At 44.2% G+C, this 24,300-nt stretch overlaps 2 protein-coding genes across 2 annotated transcripts in view; one reads left to right on the top strand and one right to left on the bottom strand.

Moving 5' to 3' along the window:
* LOC309563394 (uncharacterized protein) overlaps positions 1-24,300 on the bottom strand; it is a gene marked incomplete at its 3' end in the record, with an annotated part of 732,657 nt that overhangs the window by 335,218 nt on the left and 373,139 nt on the right. The window lies entirely within an intron of this gene.
* The window catches only part of LOC309563383 (uncharacterized protein), a 797,887-nt gene that overhangs the window by 433,130 nt on the left and 340,457 nt on the right, over positions 1-24,300 (top strand). The window lies entirely within an intron of this gene.

Genomic DNA, 24,300 nt, shown 5'->3' with positions numbered 1-24,300 from the left:
TCTGTCCCCCCCCTCCCCTTGTCCCCTTCTGCTCCCCTCTTCCCCCCCCTTTCCCTGCTACACCTCTCAACGAGTTTCAGTTCTGGCATCGACAACACACCTGTTTGAGCCTGTCAAGAATATCGGAGTACACCACGCAGGCCCCCATGTTTAGCCTGCTCTCTTAGTTTTACCGATTTGTAACCACTGTTTCCCCCGTCTAGTTGGATAACCATGTGGATTCCCACACCCACCTACCCTTTCTCACGTGATACTGTGATACTGGGCTTTGCTCGGCTGCGCCCCCCCCCACTTGGCACAGAGTGTTCCCTTTATGGGGTGCCTGTGGGCTGGCAACGCCGATCACAGATCAATAGCCACAGCCCCCCCCCCCCTGTTGCCTCTTATCCACCTACTCATAAGTTTGACCCATGGTTACTGTAGCCGATATTCTGTTAGCGCATGTGGATTGTATCTTGTCACTCTGTTTACCAATTATTGTTACCTGTTTACTCTGTTTTTCAATAAAATATTTGAACACAAAAAAAAAAGCATTTTCTGAATAAATGTGACCAACATTTGCCCAGCCATGATGAATATTGGCTGTATTTTATTTCATACACTGATTTTACTTGGCTCCATCTAGTGGCTGTAACCACTTGCCGACCAATCACAGTACATATGAAAAAGTGCTAGTGTGCAAGTGAGAGATGGCGCTGCCTGTGATCAAAATAAACCTAAGTAGAATAAGTTGGTGACAAACTAGTTGTCTCTATTACCTATAAGTGGGCTTAGTAAACCCAATAGTATGAATGGTGGGAATGTGTATGATAATAAATAGTGCCAGCATAAATACCAAGTGCATATAATAAACTTAAACATACATACTCAAAATGTGCACAAAAAATTGCTTCAGTGCTTCTACCATAAACAATGTGCAATTCAATGCAATTGTACAAAGTGCAATCAATTAGCAACAAAGTGCAAAATACAGGTAGCCGTTCCTTTATGCCCAGTCTGTGAATATGACCACAGGGGGTCCCTCTAACAAAATAATGGGGGCAGTGCTGCCTGATAATAGTCCGTGAGTGATGAGAAAAGTGCCCTCAGGCAGGACTCCTGCTTGGTAGTGAATCCAATTGGTCTTGTGGTGAAACACTTGGATGGACCCGAGTTCCCGGAACACAACCCCTGATGTGCGTTGGTCGGTGCCTACACTCGTGCCTCCCCCCTCGGGGTAAAAACTCACTAGAAATCAGGCCCCTAGGTAGGGGTGATAAGCCTTAGTACAGTGGTAGTGGCCCGTAAGCGGCTCCTCTCCCCACACTGGATCTTGGGTGGGTGGCTCCAGAAATCAGGTGCATATACTCTGGGCTTTTTTTCTCAGAAAATAGGTGCAGGAACTCAACTACGACCCCCCCCCCCCCCAAAAAAAAACCCCCCTCTCCAAATTGGTCAAAATTTCACTAACAGTGGGAGGGTCTTAAAGGAGCATTAACTACCAGGAATGTATTATGTACAGAGTGCAGAGTTCGGTGGGGTTACACACAGAGTGCAGGGTTCGGGGGTCTGCTATGTGGACATAGTTCGGGAGTGTGCTATGTACATAGTGCAGAGTTCATCCTTCTTCCACAGCTGCTAAGCTCTGCATCCCCAATCCACATCTCACTTTTCACCCCTCTTCTTCGCTAGTTCTTCCCCTCACACTGTTGATGGCTTCACCTCTTTCACTTGCAGAGAGATCATCCAGTGGGGGTGTCAGCATCTGCACTGCACCCCAGGCACCGGCATTGCTTTTGTCCCTCATACAGGAAGTCAGACCTCTGTGTTTATGAGTAATAGTGGTGAGCGGGGAGCAGAGGGCCTGAGCCAAAGGTGGTAGAACTGAGTTCCACCAAGTTCTAGCTGAAAAAAAGCCCTGCATATACCGCAGCTGGGGGTGCAGGCTGGCCGCTAAGTTGGGAATTTTTCTTTGTTTTTGTTTGACATGCGTCTCCTTTCCATGAGCTTCTTGCTGCGAAGGGAAGTTAAAGGTTGGGGCAGTTGCCATTTTCTTTAATGCATTAGCCTTTGTGCGCAAGCATAGGGGGATGGGGCTCTTTAATTTTTTTTATTATTATTTACTTTTTACAATTTTTACACTGTCTCATTTTTTTTTTTTATCACAAGGGATGGCAACATCCCTTGTGATAGCATGGACAGTGATGGGTTCTCCTTACTCCTCTACTAGACCCCAGATCTCTCCTCTGCCCTTAAAAACATCTTTCACAAGCTGGTAATGGCTTGCTAACATCTGAGTGAAACAAAATGACAAAATCCTTGTTGTTTCCGGTTTCTTATACCATAGAGATGATCAGGGAAGTTCTGGTCCTTGGTCTTCTCTATGGTAAGCCAGTGGAATCACCGGCTTCAGATCTTTTGCTCCCCCGTGAGACAGGCGAGCCCAGAAAGGCACTGGAAGGGGGGATCCCCATTAGCGGCGTGTAAAAACAATCCAGTGGCTAATTAGCTGCAAAGATTACTTTTACATAAAGTGCATTGCCAACACCCCGGTTCAGATTACCTTACAGATTGGGAGTCACAGGTCAAAGAGGTCTTGGAGACCGTCACCTAGATGGGTTGGGGAGCCTATAGGGGAGGAGATATTTAAACCACACATAGATTTGTTCTGGCAGATAAATGAGGGGTCAGTTATGGGTCAGATTGAATGGGACGCTTTCAACGCCTCTTCCAGAGGGATGTATATATTTGCCATTAAGGCAGCAAGGGAGGAACATAACCACACGCTGGCAACTCTACAGGACAAGGAGCAAGAATGTGCAGAGACACATGCAAATACTCCTTCTCCTGATACCCTGGAAGAATTGCAAGGTGCTAGGAAAGATTTACATCTTCATTTTAGATACTATGATGTGATTAAAAGTTGATCTGGTCTGCATACTGAAGAAGCTCCTTAAATGTGAGCGAAACGCGTAGATACACAAGCTGTTCACACGTAGCGTATGTGATATGTAAAATAAATGCACTGTTATACATTATCGTGATTGTGTTCCTTTTTTTATGTATGATGTATTCTGTTCAATAAATATAAATAATCTTTTAAATTTAACCCACCGTTTGTAAAATTTCAAGGCACATTCAAATCCCCATTTTCAGGTCTGGTAGAACTTTTTCCACATTTTTTTTCCCCCATTACCCCCATCTTTACCCACTGCCACTCCTGACTACATTACAATAGATTTACATCTTCACTACCAGGACATAACCCACTGCTCCCTGAAATGGGGTGCGGAACAGATTTTGGAACAGAGATAAAAATGTGGAAGTTGTTAGCATTACTAACAGCTCAGGATAAGTCTCAGACAGTAATTCCATGCCTTTCCCCACAACATGAATCATTACTTACAGACCGAGAGGACATTTTACAAACATTTGTCTCTTTTTCAGAGATCTTTACGTGCCTATTCCCCATATGCCGGGCATCACTAAATGGCGGCCCGCGGGCCGGAGACGGCCCGCGCTGCTGCTCCATCAGGACCGCCGCTATCAGCTGCTGGATTTCTTCCCTGTCTCTGCTGCTGTCATTAGCAGAGCAGGGCGGATGGCAGGAGGCGGGACTGAGACTGGGGGCGGGACCGGCATTGAATGGAGGGAGGCAGCTGCCTGAATTAGCATTTCAGGCTGGAGGTGATTGGCTGCTGGGAGGCGGAAGGTGATTGGCTGCTGGGAGGCGGGAGGTGATTGGCTGCTGGGAAGCGGAAGGTGATTGGCTGCTGGGAGGCGGGAGGTGATTGGCTGGGAGGCACACAGTCGGCTGCCTCTATGCATGCAGCGCTGCTGTTCCTCTGTCTTCCTCGAGATTGTCCCGCCTCCTGCTCTCCGCTCTGTGTAAGGTAGGAGAGTGAAGGGAGGACAGGGCTGTGAAGTTTGATTGGGGAGCAGGGGTCATGTGCAGGGGGGGGGTAGTGTGGTGTTTCATGTAAAGGGGAGCAATGCTGTGGGGGTGATATGTTAAGAGGGTAGTGGTCTGTGTTGATGTAAAGGGGGGCAGTGCTATGGGGGTGTGTGTTAACAGGGCAGTGCTGTGTATGTGTGTGAGGGTGATGCAAAGGGGCAGGTCTGTGGGGGTGATATAAGGGGGCAGTGGTGTGTGTGTGTGTGTGTGGGGGGGGGGGGGGTGGGGGGGGTGATGTAAAGAGGGACAGTGCTGATGGGGGGATATATGAAGGGGACAGTGCTGATGGGGGGATATATGAAGGGGACAGTGCTGATGGGGGGATATATGAAGGGGACAGTGCTGATGGGGGGGATATATGAAGGGGACAGTGCTGATGGGGGAATATATGAAGGGGGCAGTGCTTTGTGTGTGTGTGGGGGTGGTGATGTGAAGGGGGACAGTGCTGTGTGTGTGTGGGGGGGGGGGGTGGTGATGTGAAGGGGGACAGTGCTGTGTGTGTGTGGGGGGGGGGGACAGTGGTGATGTGAAGGGGGACAGTGCTGTGTGTGTGGGGGGGGGGGACAGTGGTGATGTGAAGGGGGACAGTGCTGTGTGTGTGGGGGGGGGGGGGGACAGTGGTGATGTGAAGGGGGACAGTGCTGTGAGTGGTGATGTAAAGGGGGATAAGCAGCTGCACAGAAAACGTGCAGGGTACAATTGACTCTTAAATGCAATGAAATACAAGGTGCGGTTTCCCACACATGGAAATTGCATGGTACATACGCGCCATGCAGTTTCAATGCGACAGCGTTTTTAAAAAGGTGCCAGGGCCTTTTCCCAGCAGAAAACACAGACACAACAGCCCATTCAAATGAATGGGCTGTCGTGCCTGCACACCTGGGCTGTGATGTAAAGAATCCGAGTCATCACGCAAAAATGCAATCTGGACCTCTGCTGGAAGAAAATTTTGCTAATCGGACCTCCATGAATTTTAATTCAATACCCCTGCCATATGCTATAGAGCAGTGGTCCTCAGGGCCCACTAACAGGCCAGGTTTGCAAGATAACTGAAATCCATCCCAGGTGATATAATTTGCTGCTCAGTGATTGCAGTTCTCTAAGTCTGCATCTACCTAAGGTAATACTTAAAATCTGGCCTGTTAGTGGGCCCTGAGGACTGAAGTTGAGGCCCACCGCTATAGAGGACCTGTTGGCTGTTCTAAATCCCTTGAGCCTACCTATAATACCTGGAGAGATCAGGGACGCTTTAGAGGCCCCATTTAGGGAGGAGGAGGTAATGCGTGCAATAGGTTCCTTTGCCAATGGGAAGGTGCCTGGTCCGGATGGATTACCAATAGAGTGGTATAAACATGCGGAAGATCTCTCTCCAAGAATACTGAAGCTTTATGCGGAGTGCTTTGAAACTGACTCCCTCCCCTCCCCCTTTTATGAGGCACACATAGTGTTGTTGGCCAAACCAGACAAGGGTCTCACTAAATGCTCTTCTTATAGGCCTATCTCTTTACTTAGTCTAGATTTCAAAATCCTCACTAAATTGCTAACAGACTCATGCCTGTCCTGGTGAATTTAGTCTTCCTTGACCAGACATGCTTCATGCCGAAAAAAGCCACGGGTATTAATATGCGCAGGGTTTTTACGCATACACAACCAGGGCAGGAGGTATCCAGCGGAGGGGCTCTTGTTTTTCTTGAGCTGGAAAAAGCCTTTGATTCAATAGATTGGCAATATATGTCCACAGTGTTAGAGGCTTATGGGTTTGGTCCCAAGTTCAGACAGTGGATAAATATTTTATATCATAACCCGACTGCACCCATTAAACTCAATGGTCTGACCTCTGAGTTCTTCCCGGTTAGATGGGGTACCAGACAAGGGTGTCCGATGTCCCCTGGGCTTTTTGCCCTGCTAATCGAGCCTCTGGCTATTGCACTGATGGCCTCACCCGGGGTACGAGGTATTCAGTTGGAGGCCTGACAGAAAAGGTAGCATTATATGCAGACGATATGGTGCTGTTTTTGGGGAACTCTGATGGTTCTCTGACTGCGCCGTTATCCATTTTGAATTCTTCATTTAAGGGTGCCTTCTTCACCCTGCAGGGTTGCGACTAATTGTCCTTTATAAGCGGGTAGACAGAGTTAAATACCTGGGCATTCCTATTTCTAATTCAGTCTCAGATTTCATTACCCTGAACGTGACTCCTCTAATAAAGACATTGACATGTAGGTTACAGGCTTGGCAAAATCTACCCTTGACACTTATTGGAAAAGTTAACCTAATAAAGATGAAGTTCCTGCCATTGTTCCTGTTTATATTCTGTAATTCACTGGTGTGGATTCCGAGGTATATATTCTGGAACATTGATATGCTGGTCTCCACCTTCTTATATAATGGACGAAATCCCAGGATTAAATTACAGGTTCTCCAGCAACCATGGAAGCAAGTGGGATTGGAGGTGCCAAACTTCTTTTGCTATTACCTGGCAGGACAACTAGTGTTCGCACATCGGTTGCTGACTCTCCCGGAGGATGATGCGGCGGTTGCACTGGAGGCTGCGATACTGGGCTCCTATGAGGCTCTGTCCAATTTGTTGCTCAGAGGCATCCGGGCCCCTTACCCCATTACTAATTCTATGAGAGGAATCATTAGAGCTTGGGTGGTAGCAGACAGGGCGGACTCTGGCAGCAAACAGGCAATATCACCTTGTGCCCCATTGTGGAATAACCCTCAGTTTCCACATCTGTTTAACTTCCCAGATCCCATTATATGGACTAAATATGGTATCAAGAGGGTAGCAGATGTAGTTAAGAAATTCACACTTCTACAGTTTGATGTCATAAAATTCACATTCAATCTACCGAACTCCCATCTGTTTCGATACTTACAATTGCGACATGCATACAATTCTCAATTTGGTACCTCACCAATTACATTGCAAGAGAGTGATATTGAAACTATGCTAAGAAATTGGATAAAGCATGTCTAATATTTATAAGCATTTATTTAGAAATACACAGAGGCCTTGAAACTTGCAGAACAGCTTGGGAAAGGGTATTTCCCCAGATGAACAATGATGACTCGGACAATGTATGGGGCATAAATTTCTCTCGGTTGGTCTCAGCTAGAGATCATCTCATTTAACCACCTTCCGCCCGCTCTATAGCCGAAAGACGGCTACAGCCCGGGCTCTAATTTCTGGGAGGTCGTCTTTAAACATCCTCCCAGTAACAGGCTCCCCGCGCCCTCCCGCGAGCGCGCATCGGGGAAAATCTGTGTCGGCCGTGTCCCTTGGACACAGCTAATCACAGATCGTGGTGAATGGCCAGTCACAGCGACCATTTACCACGTGATCGGACCGTGCAATGAGAGATGATCTCAAATGTAAACATATGAGATCATCTCTCATCGCCAGCTCTCCTTCCTCACACAGAGACTGCAGTGTGAGGAAGAGGAGAGCCGATCGGCAGTAAGGGGACACAGAGGAATGTAATCAGGGCACTGATCACCAGTGCCCTGATTACACAAGAGGGGAAAAAATGCCATAACTGCCCACAGTGCCCGCCATCAGTGCCCATAGTGCTGCCAGTCAGTGCCTGCTCATCTAGGCACTGATGGGCACTGACTAGCAGCACTATGGGCACTGAGTGTGGGCACTGATGGTGCTGCCCATCAGTGCCACCCGTCAGTGTCCATCAGTGCCACCCATCAGTGCCGCCTCTCAGTGCTGCCTCTCAGTGCCACCCGTCAGTGCCACCTCTCAGTGCCCAGCAGTGCTGCCTCTCAGTGCCACCTCTCAGTGCCCATCAGTGCCGCCTCATCAGCGCACATCAGTGAAGGAGAAAAATTTATTTATTTTCAAAATTTACTGTCTTTTTTCTTTTTTTTTGTAAGAAATAAAAAACCCAGAGGTTATTAAATACCACTAAAAGAAAGCTTGAAAAGCATGAAAAAAATGATAAAAATTTCATATGGGGACAGTGTAGTATGACCGCGCAATTGTCATTCAAAGCGTGAGAGCGCTGAAAGCTGAAAATTAGCCTGGGCAGGAAGGGGGTAAAAGTGCCCTGTAGGCAAGTGGTTAATTTTCTACATCGTATTTATCTTACCCCAGCACGTTGGCTTCTGTTCCATGTCCTTCAATGTCAGAGACAGGCTTTCCCTATTGTTTGTGTATTGAGATAATGTGTATTCCATGTACTTCAATGTAGGGGCCGGACAGACTATTATTGGCAGTCTTGTCCTATTGTCTGTTTTGAGTTGGAATGTGGATTGTGTTAAGTCTGCCTGTCCCATTGTTAAATGTTAATGACCTCACATTCTTCTGCCCAGATGGCTAGATAATTAGTTCAGGTTAATTCTGTTTCTGTATACAATTCTCATCTGCATATGATAATGTAATAAGGCAGAGGGGAGGGATTGTGTACACTGTATGGGAGTGGCTGAGTGTAAAACTGTTTCTATTGGATTGTGAATTTCATGTATAAAAGAGCAGCTGTACCATTAAACCTAGAGTTCTACTTCACCCTCAATCTAGAGTCCTGTCTCTTATTGAGGGAATCTGCTACAAGGGATTGCTATGCTCTTCATACTCCCGTGAATAATCACTAAGCTCTTGTAAGAGCTGGTTCCTGTTCCTGCTTCACTCTCTGGGGAAAGAGAGGTTCACCAACTGGAACCTGGAGCCTTGTCGTAGGTCCAGGGTTGGTAGGAGATGGTGAGACCCCAACTAAGCTGCGGCGGTTTGTGGTGTCTGCGGTGGTTATGGTGTCTGGTGGAGTGCTTGGATCTGTGAAGGAATGTGATGAACACTTGTGAATTAAGCAAAATGTCTATTTTTCTATGTGTATTTTTCTGTACATGTACATATCTTTTTCCTGTCTTCCTTACTCAAAATGGCCGTTACTAGATACCCCCACCACCGACAATGGAATGTTAGAAGAAAGATGGAGCCTTGGCACAGTGCCTTCAAGAGAAGATAACATTCATAAACTGGAAGGGGACTGCCTTATAATGGACATGACTAATCAGAAAGCTGCAAATAATCAGTATTATGCTAATATTATGCTTATGACGTACTAACATATGACACCGCCTACTAACTATATAATATACTGTACATTACAAATAAATAGGAAGTATCATTTACCTGAACAATGTGTGTCAGTCTGTGATATCCTCGTGCATGCACTCTAATTACCTATCTAATCAGATCCAGCAGCAAGAAATCTATTTTGAACCTGATTGAGGTTCGCAAAACCATAGCATTTGGCGCCCAAACGTTGACCTTTAGGTTCGTCCGACGAACAGCCGCATAGGAGGTTTGGCGACTGGATGAGACAGACCGAGAGGGACTTGCGTACCCCTGAGAGTACGGTAGGTACTTTTACCTTACCACTGTACGACTTGTTTCTGTCTTATCTTATCGCGGATCTTGCCGGCTTTCCAAGGACATTTCAGAGGTGGGTAATCTTTTATTCCTCACCTGGGGCTGTTTTTATTAACCTGCCGTAAGATTTCTGCTGGCTGTATATTGTTTGTTCAGTGTCTGCCACCCTGGCTGACTGGGACTCTGCAGACAGAAAGACAGTCCATCCTGAGTGATTGGGACTCAAAAGGAGGTTGCCTGACACTAGGGTGGATGTACGTCCTTCGGGACGGGTTACTCAGGGGGTTGACTGGTTAAAGTGACCCCCTGAGGGTTAAGCTCAGCTGCAGTAGGTTGCCCGACACTAGGGTGGATGTACGTCCTTCGGGATGAGTTACTCGGGGGGTTGACTGGTTAAAGTGACCCCCTGAGGGTTAAGCTCAGCTGCAGGTGGATACCCAACAAAAAGGGAGGCAGGAGTAATGTCTCAGTGTCTGTCGAAGTGTCTCTACAGACTGAAAGGTTGCATTTGTTTGTCCTGAGAAGGCGGATATTTGCAACGTCCTTCGGGACGGTTACTCGGGGGGTTGACTGGTTAAAGGTACCCCTGAGGGGTTAGCTCAGCTGTTGAGGTCACATGACAAGAGGGAGACGACAGGAGTTATGTTTTGTTCTGTGTGTGTTGTGAAATGAAACGTACATTGTTACACACATAAATCCAGTCAGGTTTGAGGTTGCTACGGGCAACAGAGAGAGGAAGGGGTTACGGTTTTGAGTTTTTTTCAGTTCAACCCCCTCCTTCCCTTCTGTATGTCCCTGACAGTTTTTCTGAGACTTGCTCTGTTGCGTTGTTATCAGGTAAAACGCCCCCGCTCGCAGGTGGCATATTTTTCTCGTGAGAAAGCTGGAAGGGGGGGGGGGTCACTCCTTGCCCGAAGCTTGTAGGACTATGGGTCCTAGCATTCCCACACATATGCATTTATTTATTTATTTATTTTTATGGAATTTTTGGAGTTTTGCCATTTATACACGTGTGTATAAAGCATAGGAACCTCTGGGAAGAGTGATAATAGTGAATAAAAACAGTTTTTATCAGGCAAAACAGTTCGCCATAGTCGGCAGGATGTTTTGAGGTTATTTTTTATAGAATTATAGATAATGAGAAATTACATTTTGCAAATGGGTCCCTATGTAAAAGGGAGCTCTGATGCAAAATTTTGAAAATTGCCGGGGGGGATTCAACTGTGAATATCTTTGTTCCTGTAATGGTTATAGAATTTATTTTTGGACAGAAAGGGTTACCGCAATTAGTGTGACCATTGAACCCTATTGGCACTGAGCCAAAAGTTTTAACTTAGATTATCTTTTGATCTGCTTATAGTATTTAAGAGATATTTGGGGGGCATCCTGTATTGCAGGAGGGGAACCTCTGGTCACCCCTGGTCTGAGTTTTGAAAATTGGCACACAGCCAAAAGTTTCAAATCAAGTTAAGCGATTAGTTGCCAGTACTGCCCCCTCCGGCCGTCAGCTGAGACAGCGGCAGAAGAACAGAAAAGAGTGAGGGACCTTGCATTTGAGCTGGGTGGCCCGGGGGGGGGGAGAGGAATATGGGTCAGCATATTAGCAAACCGGAGAAGGGAAAGTTTGTGAGTGCAACCGTAGGCGTAGCAGCGTATACTGATAACAGAACAGAAAGGAATGTTGTGTGAGAACAGCTAAGACATTGCATAACGAATGATAGATCGTAGAAGCTAAGAAAGATGACGATCAAGGTTGGAAATTGCATAATGTATGAGTATCGAAGCCGATCGTAAAGCCAATAAGCCTCCGCCCTATCATGGCGTCTGGAGAGATAAAGGGGAGGGTCCTTACTCTCCGCCTACCGCCCACTATCCTCACACCACTACTACTCAAACGCAACCCACAAACGGCCATCTTGGTGTAGTCATGTCTTTACTTCCTGCCCCGCCCAGTACAGTTCCTGCAAACGGCCATCTTGGTATACCAGGAAGGCCTAACAAAGGCCTATATCCAATTCTCTCTGTTCTAACACTCCCATCCTCCCTGGATTACAGGTCCAATATACTAGTGATGAAGACACATCCGACTGGGACAACCAACCGCAGGTGACAAGCGCACCCGATGATTTAACCCCATCACAAACAGCGACCTTAATGACAAGTCTGCCTGACCCAGAAACACAGCCAATGCCCCTCTACCACAGCATAGGGCAGCTACAAGAAATTAACCTTGTCCCCTTGGACATTTCCTGATTTGCTTGCCAGATTTGTGGTGTCTTCTACATGCCCCTTGAATCTGCCGAGAGCTGATACGCTGTCCGGACTACAGGCCTCAATTATTTTTACGCCCGAAGGAGGAGTGAAGCTACATACTCCCCTATCCTTAGAAGACTCAACTGCCTTGTGTTCTTTGCCTCTCACAAAGACACTCTGTGAAACGACAACTCCAAGTTCAGTACCACTGAAGTACTTGGCAGGATCCCTGCATGCCTATGGTCCACAGAACCGGAAGACATTGATCACTTAAAAGTACCACCAGTCATGGTGCAACTAAAACCTGGGGCACTCCTACCTAGAAAAACATGCCTCCAGAGAGACTGGACCCCTTGAAGCCAGCTCAATCCGAAGCTATCTCAAAACAGGTTGAGACCATTGTGACTAATGGAGCTTCCCAGTGAAGAAACGGATCCCAAAAGGTGAACCAGAGAAATACAGAATTTCAAGATTTCCAAGCCAATTTGCCAAAGCCATAACCTCTGTCCTTGATACCTGGCAACAGGAACACCCTACAGTGACTCTTCTCCTCTGTGCAGATGACTACCCCGCTGCTGAAGAAAATTCAGAAAGTCTACTATACATTGATCACATACAGATGCCAAAGAGCGGCCGATATGAATACACCCTAGTGGTGGTGGACATGTTCTCGGGCTGGCCAGGAGCCTACGCAGTCACAAACATGACAGCTAAAACCACGGCTAAAAAGAAAAAACTACTTAGTGAGATAGTATGTAAAGTTGGGGTCCCAGAGGTGATAGAGAGCGATCAGAGCCCAGCTTTTACAGCCACCCTAACAAAAGAGATTTGGGCAGCACTGGGAGTTCAATTGGTTTTACACACCCCATACCACCCTCAAAGTAGTGGGAAGGTAGAAAGGATGAATGGGATTCTAAAGAACAGGATGTTAAAGATGGCCCAAGAGACTAACTTGAGTTGACCAGACAGTTTGCCTATTGCCCTGTTCAGTGTCAGACACACCACCCCGGGGGGAAACATGCCCTGTCTCTCTATGAAATTTTGTTTGGTTCAGCCCCCAGACTTGGCTGTTACTCCCCACAGCAGTTGCAGTTACAATCTGATGTGTTAACTTGTTATGTTACATATTTGTCTAAAGCCTTAACTAATATCCATTCTCGAGTATTTTCCTCCATTCCAGATCCAGAAACAGACTCGGAACCCACAGTCTTCAGCCAGGAGATTGGGTGTTAGTGAAGAAATTCACAAGGAAAAACTAACTTGATCCCCGATACGAAGCACCTGGATACACGCCTTTCACTGCAAGAAAGCCCAATCTCCTGAAGACAAGACCCTGCTGGCAGCACAATGCTTGTGCTGTATATCCTTTTATTTTATAATTTTGATAAAAGCTCAGCAGGTGATTATCACCAAAACAGGTACTCAACAGGCGGCCATCACTAAGACAAATGGTGTCACTACATTTTGGTACAATTCATCCAGCACACAAGTGGTTACGTTTATTTTTGATCTTTGTAGACACCCCTGATAAATACACTGACCCAGCACCCAACCACAGGAGGAAGCGAGCAGCTACCGCTGGAAGCTTTGATCCTCATGTGTAAATAGATGCCATAGGGGTCCCAGATGAATTCAAAGCTCCCCATAATAACCGTCAACAAGAATGTAGATTGGATTAACTACATATATTATAACCAACGGATTTGTGAATTACACCAGGGATGCCCTCCAGGGAATTGCTGACCAGTTAGCCCCCACTTCCTTTATGACATTCCAGAACCGGATGGCCTTAGACATGGTGTTAGCTGAGGAAGGAGGTGTCTGTAAAATGATGGATAAAACGGGAACCTGTTGCACATACATGTAGCTGGCCAGCTAGAACCTGTCCTAGGTTGCTAATATGACCTACATGCATATACAGCTAAACCTGTTAATAACCTCAATACAGTGCATATGTTTATATGTGAGAGACAAAAGCAGAGTTATTTACTGAGATTTCATGTTTGGATGTCACATAACAGTTGTATATTGTGTTCTCAGAAGCAAAGGAAATTTGCCTGTAAGATTCATTTGTATGCATGTAAGGTAAGCTCAGACACAGCAGAGTTGAAACCAGAAAGCACAGAGTTAAACTTTATTACCCATAAGGAGTTTGTGGCCAATCACAGCCAATCTCACACTCAGCAACCGTCTTGGCCAATTACAGCCAGCCTTACATCCATTTTTTTTCTCTGAAGCCTCATGCTTCAGCCAGCCTTCTCATTTTCCACTACAGAAGAGAACTGAATAGACACACAGATCCACAGAGCAGTTTTATGGAAGCAAGTGGCCAAAAATAGGTAATTAACAGTTATACATGTTCCTATTGTTAGTACTGTGATTAGAGCTGTATACTGAACTAGTTATGTGTTCACTTGTAGTTCCACCAATCCAAACTCGAACACAAACTCAAACAAATAAATTATCAAACCCAAGCAAACAAACCCAAACAACTCTAACAACTCAAAACCAAACCCAAGCAAACAAACTCAAACAGCAACAGAGAGAGAAATATATCCACCATTTGTTATACTGTATTCAGCACATGTTGTACATGGACTGTCTGCTGCAAAAGTGTCACTGTTATCTATGAAGAAAAGTGGAAGTTAATAAAGAAGATATCTTAAGCGTTTGGTGTGCTCTTTAAACCTACTGCTTTCCATAGAACGGTATTAGAGGAATTTATAGAGTAACAGACAGTCTGGTTAGACTGAAGTCAGAGAGATCCAATTCTTCTAATGCCACAGCGCATACGGCACTTTGTAGTGCTGCGCCTGCCACAATACATTCCTGTGGGGATGTGCATCACTCACGAGCTTTTGGAACACTATCTTCCAATGTATTTCCTCCTGCACAGGAGTACTTTCACCCCCAAATCCTGAATTGGCTATAATGAATATCAATATCGATCTCTACCCTCATAACCATAGACAAATGGTAACCCACATATTGTTAGCAGCCAAGACCTTGATTCTCTGCAATTGGAGATCTACTACTACTCCTAATTTGTCTGAGGTGATTGCACTCGTGAATAATAACTATCTTTTGGAGAAATCTCTTGCAATTAACTCCCTGTCATATAAAAAATTCCAAAAGTCATGGAATGCTGGCCTTACTTAAAACAAACACTAAGGCTCTCTTGAAATAATTATACCTTCTTACTGACCAGAATGTAGGGGGAGGGGCTCCTCCGAACCGGACCTGGTGACATTGTTCCTTAGGGTTCTAGGTCCGGTTGGGTGGGACTCTCATTCCCATACTACATCTAAACACGTATATATACATCATCTTTATTATACTACGTTGTGCCACCTTCCTACCATATGACATACCGTTGTATAACCTGTGATGCTTAGAACACTTCCTGAATCTCCTGATAATTCTGATTGTCTGTTATTGTACCATTCATCTGTTGCTCTTACTATATGATTGTGTACTTGCATTGGTACCTGTTGAATTTTTTCAATTTTCTGTTTTACCTGTTTTGTCTATATTTTTTTCATGCAAAACTCAATAAAAATTTATTGAATGAAAAAAAAGAAATTGGAAGATCTGTCGTTTGAGTTGAAGAAGAACTCAGGTATTACAGACCCTTGGGATTGATATTTTAGCTGGTTGAGTGGGTGGCAGAAGGTGCTCGCCCAGATAGGAGTAACAGTACTAATAATCCTAGTTCTTTTAACCCTGATTGTATGCTGTATTCTACTATTTGTAAAGAAGCTAATGAGCAAAGCTGTAGTCAATAGCACACCTACGTTTCTCCACCAAGAAGAAGAAGACCGCCTTATGATGGAAGAGGACAAACCCTTCACCCCTCTACAGTCACTCCCTGTTCATAATTTCACAGTTCTATAGGGTTGTAGGGATAGATAGCACCTGACTGCCCTCTCCAGGCTGTATCGAGGGGGGTAGTGAACTAGTTACTGCTCTTCTCTATGTACAGCCCTAAAAAAGTTCTGGAGGAGTATGGGCCAGGTGAGTAGGCACTTTAGTATGAGGGACAGAAGAAATATAGCCATTTTGGGGGGGGGGGGCTGTGAAGGAATGTGGTGAACACTTGTGAATTAAAGCGGAGTTCCGGGCACAGAAGTCATTTTTTAACAAACATACCCCCGGGACAGTCAGGGCTAGCACATTCCACAATGGCTAGCCTCTGATCTGTCCCGGTTCGCACTTACCTTTTAGAAGAAATACTTACTTATAAAATTTGTTCCACAGTGTTTCCATCTCTCTTGTGGGCAGCTGAAGCCGGCGCGGTCCTCTTCTGTGTCTTCTTCCGCGTCTTCTTGTCCCAGAATGCGCCTGCACCGGCCCCTCTCGTCACTTCCGGTGCGGCGCCCGGAAGTGACGAGCGGGGCCGGTGCCGTCGCATTGATTCCTGGGAGCGATGACGTTCAGCTCCCAGGAATCATCGCGAGACAGGAAGTGACAGCGGAGCCGCGGTGCTGAGGGAGGAAGTACCCTGAGGTGAGTATTTACGATCTTCAATTACAAGGTGAGTTTTTAAAAAAAGAAAAAACCTAACTATCCAATTCCTTTTCAGGTTATGCAGAACTAGCTGACGGGCACAAAAAAAAAATATAGTTTTTGTGCCCGGAACTCCGCTTTAAGCAAAATGTCTATTTTTCTATGTCTGTTTTTCTGTACATGTACATATCTTTTCTCTGTCTTCCTTACTCGAAATGGCCGTTACTAGATACCCCCCACCACCGAGATGGAATGTTAGAAGAAAGATGGAGCCTTGGCACAGTGCCTTCAAGAGAAGATAACATTCATAAACTGAAAGGGGACTACCTTATAATGGACATGACTAATCAGAAAGCTGCAAATAATCAGCATTATGCGAATATTATGCTTATGACTATGCTAATGTGTCAGTCTGTGATATCCTCGTGCATGCGCTCTAATTACCTATTTAATTAGATCCAGCAGCAAGAAATCTATTTTGAACCTGATTGAGGTTCGCAAAACCATTGCAACCCTACCCCACCAACAACAACAGACTTCCCCAGCAACAATAGATCCTCTGCGCAAATAGATCCCCTCCGGCAATACTAGATTACCCAGTAGCCAGCATCAATAGACCCTCCAGCAGCAAGCGGCAAAGACCTCTCCCTAAACAATAAATTCCTCCCAGCAACAACTGACCCACCAGCAACATAAGACCCACCCCAGTAACAATACATCCCCCATGAGCAACAGAAGACCTCCTCAGCAACTATAGACCCCCATCCTCCGCAAAAAAAGATCCCCTTCAGCAACAATAGATTGCCTATTAGCCAGCATCAACAGACCCACCAGCACACCCAAGCATCCCTTGCCATTACATACATTCAGTTCTGGAGGTGCCGAAACTGCGTTCCCCCGCGTTCCCCAAGTTTTTGAAAAATGTGGAAAGAAAATTTTAATGCCCTTTATTTTTAATTTTTACGGCACTGATGGGCGCTGGTGAGGATCCACTGATAGGGTGATATGGCATGTGAGAAGAGGAGACAGAAACCCCACAGCAGCGCGAGCCGAACCAGTCATGATGCCGATTTGTTGAAAAATGATCGCTCCGTCGATTACGTGGTAAAGGGCCACTGTGTAAGATCAATGAAATAGGTGTAAAATGGAAGCAGTGGATCTACAGAAAATATTATTTTGAGCACCACCAAGCACTTTATATATGAAATAGGTGTAAAATGGAAGCAGTAGATCTGCAGAGATGTTAAGATATAGGACATTTTGTTTATATGCCCTTATACAGCTTATCCATTGATCTACAGTCATATGAATATGTTGTCAGTTTGTTAACCAGGAAGTGTTTTAAATAAAGTTGCACTCAGAAGAAAAAAAAAAGCGCAGTGGAGACTGCAGTGTGTGTTCCAGAGAAAACTAAAGCATGGTGCCTGTGTGAGTTTGTCCTCCATCAGAGATCTGCTATAATCCGGTTATCCTATCTCTTAAGTAAAAAATGGCAACAGGTTATGGGCCCAGGAGAGAGGGAACAAGCCGATGGAACAGGTTGCTTTTCGATGGAGATGAGAAAAATTATGAGCTGTGGGAGACAAAATTCCTAGGCCATCTGCGCTTGATGAATCTTAAAGAAACAATCCTGCAGGAACCATCAGAAGGAGCAGACCCTGTGCAAGATAGGAATAAGAATGAGGAAGCTTATGCTGAGTTAATACAATTCCTGGATGATAAAAGTCTATCTCTTATAATGAGAGAAGCAACTGATAATGGAAGAAAAGAGCTGAAAATCCAGAGAGATCATTATGCTGGCCAAGGTAAGCCACGTATCATAAATTTATACACAGAACTAACATCTCTTCAGAAGTCTGAATGTGAAAGTGTCACAGACTATATCATACGCACAGAAACAGCGACTACAGCACTTAGAAATGCAGGAGAGACCCTCAGTGATGGACTGTTAGTCGCTATGATTCTTAAAGGCCTGCCTGAATCATTCAAACCATTTGCAATCCACATAACACAAGGTAAAGAAGATATGACTTTTACTGACTTTAAAACCCAGTTAAGGATTTTTGAGGACACTGAAAAATAGCACAGCAGCACAAGCACTGATAATGTAATGAAAATCAGCACCCCTGTTGTACCAATAAGGGAGAAAGACATCATTGTCTGCTACAGTTGTCATCAGAAAGGTCACAAAGCCAATGCATGTCCATGCAGAATGAATAAAAGGAAGACACAGTGGTGTAATTATTGTAAGAGCTCCACTCACAGTGAGACATTGTGCAGACGAAAAGCACGAGACAATGTAAAGCAGGTAGTGGATGATACAGAACAAACATTTGCTTTTAAAATAAGCGAAGACCAGTTAAGCAATCCCAAAACAAAAAGCCTGATGGTAGATACAGGAGCAACATCGCATATTATCACAGACATCAAGAAATTTAAAAGATTTGACACCTCGTTTAAGCCAGAGAAACACTACATGGAGTTGGCAGATGGGAAAGAACTTCCGGTGTAGCACTCAAGAGAGGCGACGCTGAGGTGTACCTAATGGACAGTAAGGGAAGACAAAGGAGGACATTGCTACAGAACGCATTGTTTATCCCCACATATCCACAAGACATTTTCTCTGTTGAAGCAGCAACAAGAAATGGGGCGTCTGTTGAATTCAGACAAGATGACAGTATTCTGATCCATAAAAATGGTACAAAATTCGTTATAAAGAAATACAACAGGCTTTACTATTTGAACACCTATAAGGGATACGATGACAGTTGTTACGGTTGTTATGATATTCAGACATGGCATGAAATCCTAGGTCATTGTAATTACGGTGATATCTTGAAACTACAGAATCTAGTAGATGGAATGAAGATCCAAGGTAAGGTTGATAAGTCCAACCTGAATTGTGAGATTTGTATCCAAGGGAAATTTGCTCAGAGTAGAAACAGGGAGCCTGACACCTGTGCAAAATACCCACTTGAACTAGTACACAGATTTAACAGGTCCTATAGAGCCAGTTGCAAAGGACGGATTCAAATACATCATAGAATTCACTGATGATTATTCTGGGGCAGTGTTTGCATACTTTCTGAAAAACATGAGTGACACAGTTCTAGCCACAGAGAAGTTTATCGCTGATACTGCCCCCTATGGGATCATCAAGAGAATGAGGTCAGACAATGGTACCGAATTCACATCGAATGACTTCCAGTCACTACTTATAAAGAAGAGCATAAGACATGAGACTTCAGCACCTTATTCACCACATCAAAATGGAACAGCTGAAAGAAACTGGAGAACACTGATAGAGATGGCAAGATGTATGCTAATAGAGAGCAAAGTACCAAAAGAGTTATGGACATATGCAGTGATGACAGCAGCTATGATTCGAAATAGATGTTTTAACAATCGTTTGAAGCAAACGTCGTACAACGTACTGACAGGGAAGAAACCAGACTTTTTAAAAATGAAGATTTTTGGGTCAGAATGTTTTGCATACAAACACGATAAGAAAAAGCTGGATCCAAAATGCACAGAAGGAATTTTTGTAGGATATGACAAAAATAGTCCCTCTTACCTAGTGTATTACCCTGAAACTGGCAAAGTCTTCAAGCACAGACTAGTAAAATTCATTGAAAAGGATGTAATCGAGAAACAAACTCAGACTGAGCTGTTGGACAATAATGATGATTTCTATGAGGAAAGGAGTGTAATTCCTGTATCAGGTCCAATGACTAATGAGACCCCAGATTCTTTAGAGGAGATTGTAGAGGACAAAGATGAAGACCATGGTACAAGATACCCTACAAGAAATAGAAAAACAAATGACTGTGTACTAGAATCTGTTGATGATGATCAGGTACTGATGAACATAGATTACTGCTATAGAGCACATGATGTACCTCAGACCTTCAGAGAAGCTATGGAAACACCCCAGTCACAAAGTTGGTTAAATGCAATGAAAGATGAGATGGAATCACTAAAGGAGAATGATACCTTCAAATTGACCACACTACCAGAAGGCAAACATTCAGTGGGGGGGTAGATGGGTGTATGCAATAAAAAGCAATGCAAATGGAACTGAAACGTACAAAGCCAGATTTGTGGCAAAAGGTTATAATCAAGTAAAGGGAACCGACTACATGGAAACTTTTTCTCCAACTGCGAATTTTACTTAATTGCGCATTTTGATGCAAATGGCAGCACAATATGATTTAATCTTGCATCAAATGGATGTGAAGACAGCTTATTTGCATGCCCCAATTGATTGTGATATATATATAGACCAACCAGAAGGTTTTGAGATCAAAGATGACACAAATAAAAAGCTAGTTCTCAAACTAAAAAAGTCACTGTATGGTCTTAAGCAATCGGGAAGAAACTGGAACAAGATGCTACATGATTATCTATGTTCAAATGCATTTATACAAAATTCTGTAGACCATTGTGTTTATGTCAAACAGAACCGAGATGAACAAGCAATATTACTAATATGGGTGGATGATCTCATCATTGCTGCAAGCAATGAAAAACTACTCAATGATGTGAAGTCAACACTTGCGACAAAATTCAAAATGAAGGATCTTGGAAAACTGAACTATTTTTTGGGCATTGATTTTAGACAGACTAATGAAACAGTGAAGATGAATCAGAAGAGATACATTTTGAAAATGATAGAAAGATTTGGTATGTTAGATTGTAAACCGAGATCTACTCCTTGTGAACAAAAATTAGATTTCGACGACAAAAGTGAACTTGCAGATGTAAAAAGCTATCGGGAGATAGTAGGCAGTTTGATTTATGTGGCTACGTGTACAAGACCGGATTTGAGTTGGACTATAAGCAAACTGTCACAACACTTTTCACAACCAAGTGTACAACACATGATCACGGCCAAACACGTACTGAGATATTTGAAAGGAACTGTCAATTTTGAACTATGCTACAGAAAATGTAAAGAGAAATTAAAACTAGAGACGTATAGTGATGCCAGTTGGGCCTCAGACCAGATTGATAGGAGAAGCACAACAGGATATTGTTTTAGCCTGACTGAAAATGGACCTCTGATTTCTTGGAACTCAAAGAAACAACCAACAATTGCACTATCTTCATGTGAATCTGAATATATAGCATTAGCTGCAACCACACAGGAGAGTCTATATCTTGCACAACTGCTGAGAGAATTGGACAGTGAATGTCAGTTTGAGCCAGTGAAGATTTTTGAAGACAATCAGAGTGCGATAGCTCTCACAAAAGAACCCAGTTTACCATCAGAGATGCAAACATATTGACATTAAATTTCATTTCCTTAGGTCTATTCTGAGTGAAGGCAAGATAGATCTTGAGTATTGTTCTACGGATAAAATGGTAGCTGATGTTATGACTAAACCAATAACAAAGTTTAAGCTTGATAGGTTTGTGAGTTATATTTTTGGAGTATAGAGAGTAAATTATGTAACTGTACTAATTTTTTTTTTTATAAGCAGTATAAGAGCAAGTGGGGGTGTTAAGATATATGACATTTTGTTTATATGCCCTTATACAGCTTATCCATTGATCTACAGTCATATGAATATGTTGTCAGTTTGTTAACCAGGAAGTGTTTTAAATAAAGTTGCACTCAGAAGAAGAAAAAAAAAAAAAAGCGCAGCGGAGACTGCAGTGTGTGTTCTAGAGGAAACTAAAGCATGGTGCCTGTGTGAGTTTGTCCTCCATCAGAGATCTGCTATAATCCGGTTATCCTATCTCTTAAGTAAAAAATGGCAACAAGAGAAAATTATTTTGGGCCCCTAGCACTTTATATATGAATGTATCCACATATTTTAGTGTATTTGTGATAATTTATGTGCACAGACAATAGGACAGCGCTGTGACACATAACGCTCTTCTAGTTGATAAAGGAAATGCTTACCTATGTTACAGCAGCAGTCCGGTAGATGTTATTTTTGTAGGTATTTGAGTTATTACACATAGCGCAGGTTTTTTTCTATTTATATTGGTGACATAATTGCCCAAATCTGGGGATCAGGAGCCGTTTCCACCCTTTACTCTCAGCTGGGGTTCTTTGTATCCATATAACAGATGTTCTACATGACAAAATCTGCAATTTTACTGCAAAATCAAAGGTGCCAAAATGTCTCCCCCCGAGCAGTAATATATTTCTATCCCTCTTGGTGGGAGTGGAGATGACCCCATCTTTAAGGATATACAGTACATACTCACACAGCACAAGGCCGTGTTCACACTACAAGAGATTTCTCGGGGCTGCAGTTACTCTGAGCTCCACAAGGTGGTGATCTCACTTCTACCCAAACAGGAAGTCTCTATGGTAAACAGGAAGTGATGTAAGGTACAGACAGGAAGTGATGTCAGATACAGACAAGAAGCTCCATGTGGAAGAACGTTCATTGCTGAATCTGGCGGCAGAGGAGGTAATACTTAGATTAACCCCTTCATAGGGGATCAGTTTATGATTACTATATCTTGCTTCCAAAGCTGAGCATACATGGTTCAGTTTTATCATACAGTCAGCGAACTGAGCAATCAAACAACTGATTCCCCCATCCATACATTGGAGGGGGATGGGGGAATCCTCCCCGCTGCACTATTGTATTCTGACAATTGGGGGCGCTCCTCCGCTCTCAGAATACACCGATCAGTGATGAATCTATTGGCTGCAGCCGCTGATCGAGTGACTTTTATCCGGCAGTGACCACACATGGATGGAAATGTGACCGATCCCTGCTGAACCAGCTGAATTTCCATGTCTCTATGGTCACCTTAAGTGACTTCCTCCCCTCCCCCTCATCTCCTTCATTATGTAAGTCATGCTGAGATAATCTCCCATTGGCTGAGCAATATTCTCATTTGTCTCTGAGCTCCTTCTTGCTATTCCTCGTCCTGCCTCTTGCTTCCTTGGATTCATTTTCTGTGTAGTGACCCCGGCTTCATCTCTTGGATGCGCTCATCTGTTGCTTGTCCTGACCTTTATCCTGATTCCTGGATCTCCTCCTCATCCCTCCTCCATATCCTCTTACACAGCTTTTCTCCACACTTGCAGTGACCCTGGGGGGTGGAAACTTGGCACAAGCATGCAGAAAAATCCATCCCCACCATTAGGGGCTCTGGAGAAAATTGTCTGCTATTTACACTCCATTTTTCCGCACGTCACCTGCTCACATGAGAGCTTACTTTCACAGATTCCTGTATGGTAAAGGTCAAAGTTCACTCTTCAGTTTAGGAGAGGTAGGACACATCCAGGAACAATGATTTGGTTTGCAAGGGAGCCTCATATAGACATCCCCTTAAATCTCATCCAAATGACCCTTCATCCAGAGTCTATATGTCCTATGACATCACACTGACCTCACAGCTCCTTCTCCCAATGTCCCTCCAACTGTTTTGTTTTCTGATGCTCTTAGGATGTGGGTGGACCCTTGGCATCCTCATTAGCAAAGTGGTAATGTTGGTCCTGCGTTGTATGTAATGATGCCAGAATGCCTGCAACAGGCTTTGAACCTGCGGAGTGTGGGGGTCCTGTGTGGGTAAATTATACCTCAGTCTGAAGTCGGGCTTTAATAAAATAGAGACCTGACCGGAGAAGTGAGGCGGATTCTGGGAATATCATTTGATATTAATATTTGTGTTCAGATCTGGAGTTTTCCTCCTGTGAAGTCTGGTAATCATATGACCATCATATTTCCTCCACCTCCCTCCCTGATAGAAAAAGAAGATTCTAGAAGTCACCAGAGAGATCATCGAGGAGAGGTGAGCGGTGCTGGGAATTCTGGGACATTATCCAGTAACAGACAAGGGATGTGTCTGGATGGTGACTGTATCATTGTGTGTGTCAGGTTCCTATAAGGTGTCAGGATGTCACTGTCTATTTCTCCATGGAGGAGTGGGAGTATTTCGAAGGAAACAAGGCTCTCTACAAGGACATCATGATGGAGAATCAGCCGCCCCTCACATCACCGGGTAAGAGGAGACTTTATTGTAAAGGAGAGAGCAGTACGGAGGGTCCACCTAGATCCCCCATCATCTGATAAACACATAGAAACAATGTATTCAGTCAGTGTGTGTGTTTCCTACAGATAGATCCAGTAATGGGAACCCACCAGAGAGATGTCCCTGTCCTCTGTATTCCCAGGATTCCACACAGGAAGGTCACACCATCCCTCACCATCATCAGGTAGATGAGGAACAATCACTGATAGTATCATTAGGA

This window comes from Pelophylax lessonae (assembly GCF_965119305.1).
Source record: "Pelophylax lessonae genome assembly, chromosome: 1".
NCBI classification, from domain to species: Eukaryota; Metazoa; Chordata; class Amphibia; order Anura; family Ranidae; genus Pelophylax; species Pelophylax lessonae.
Note: the sequence above shows the minus strand (reverse complement) of the source record. Positions and strands in the feature narration are given on the sequence as shown.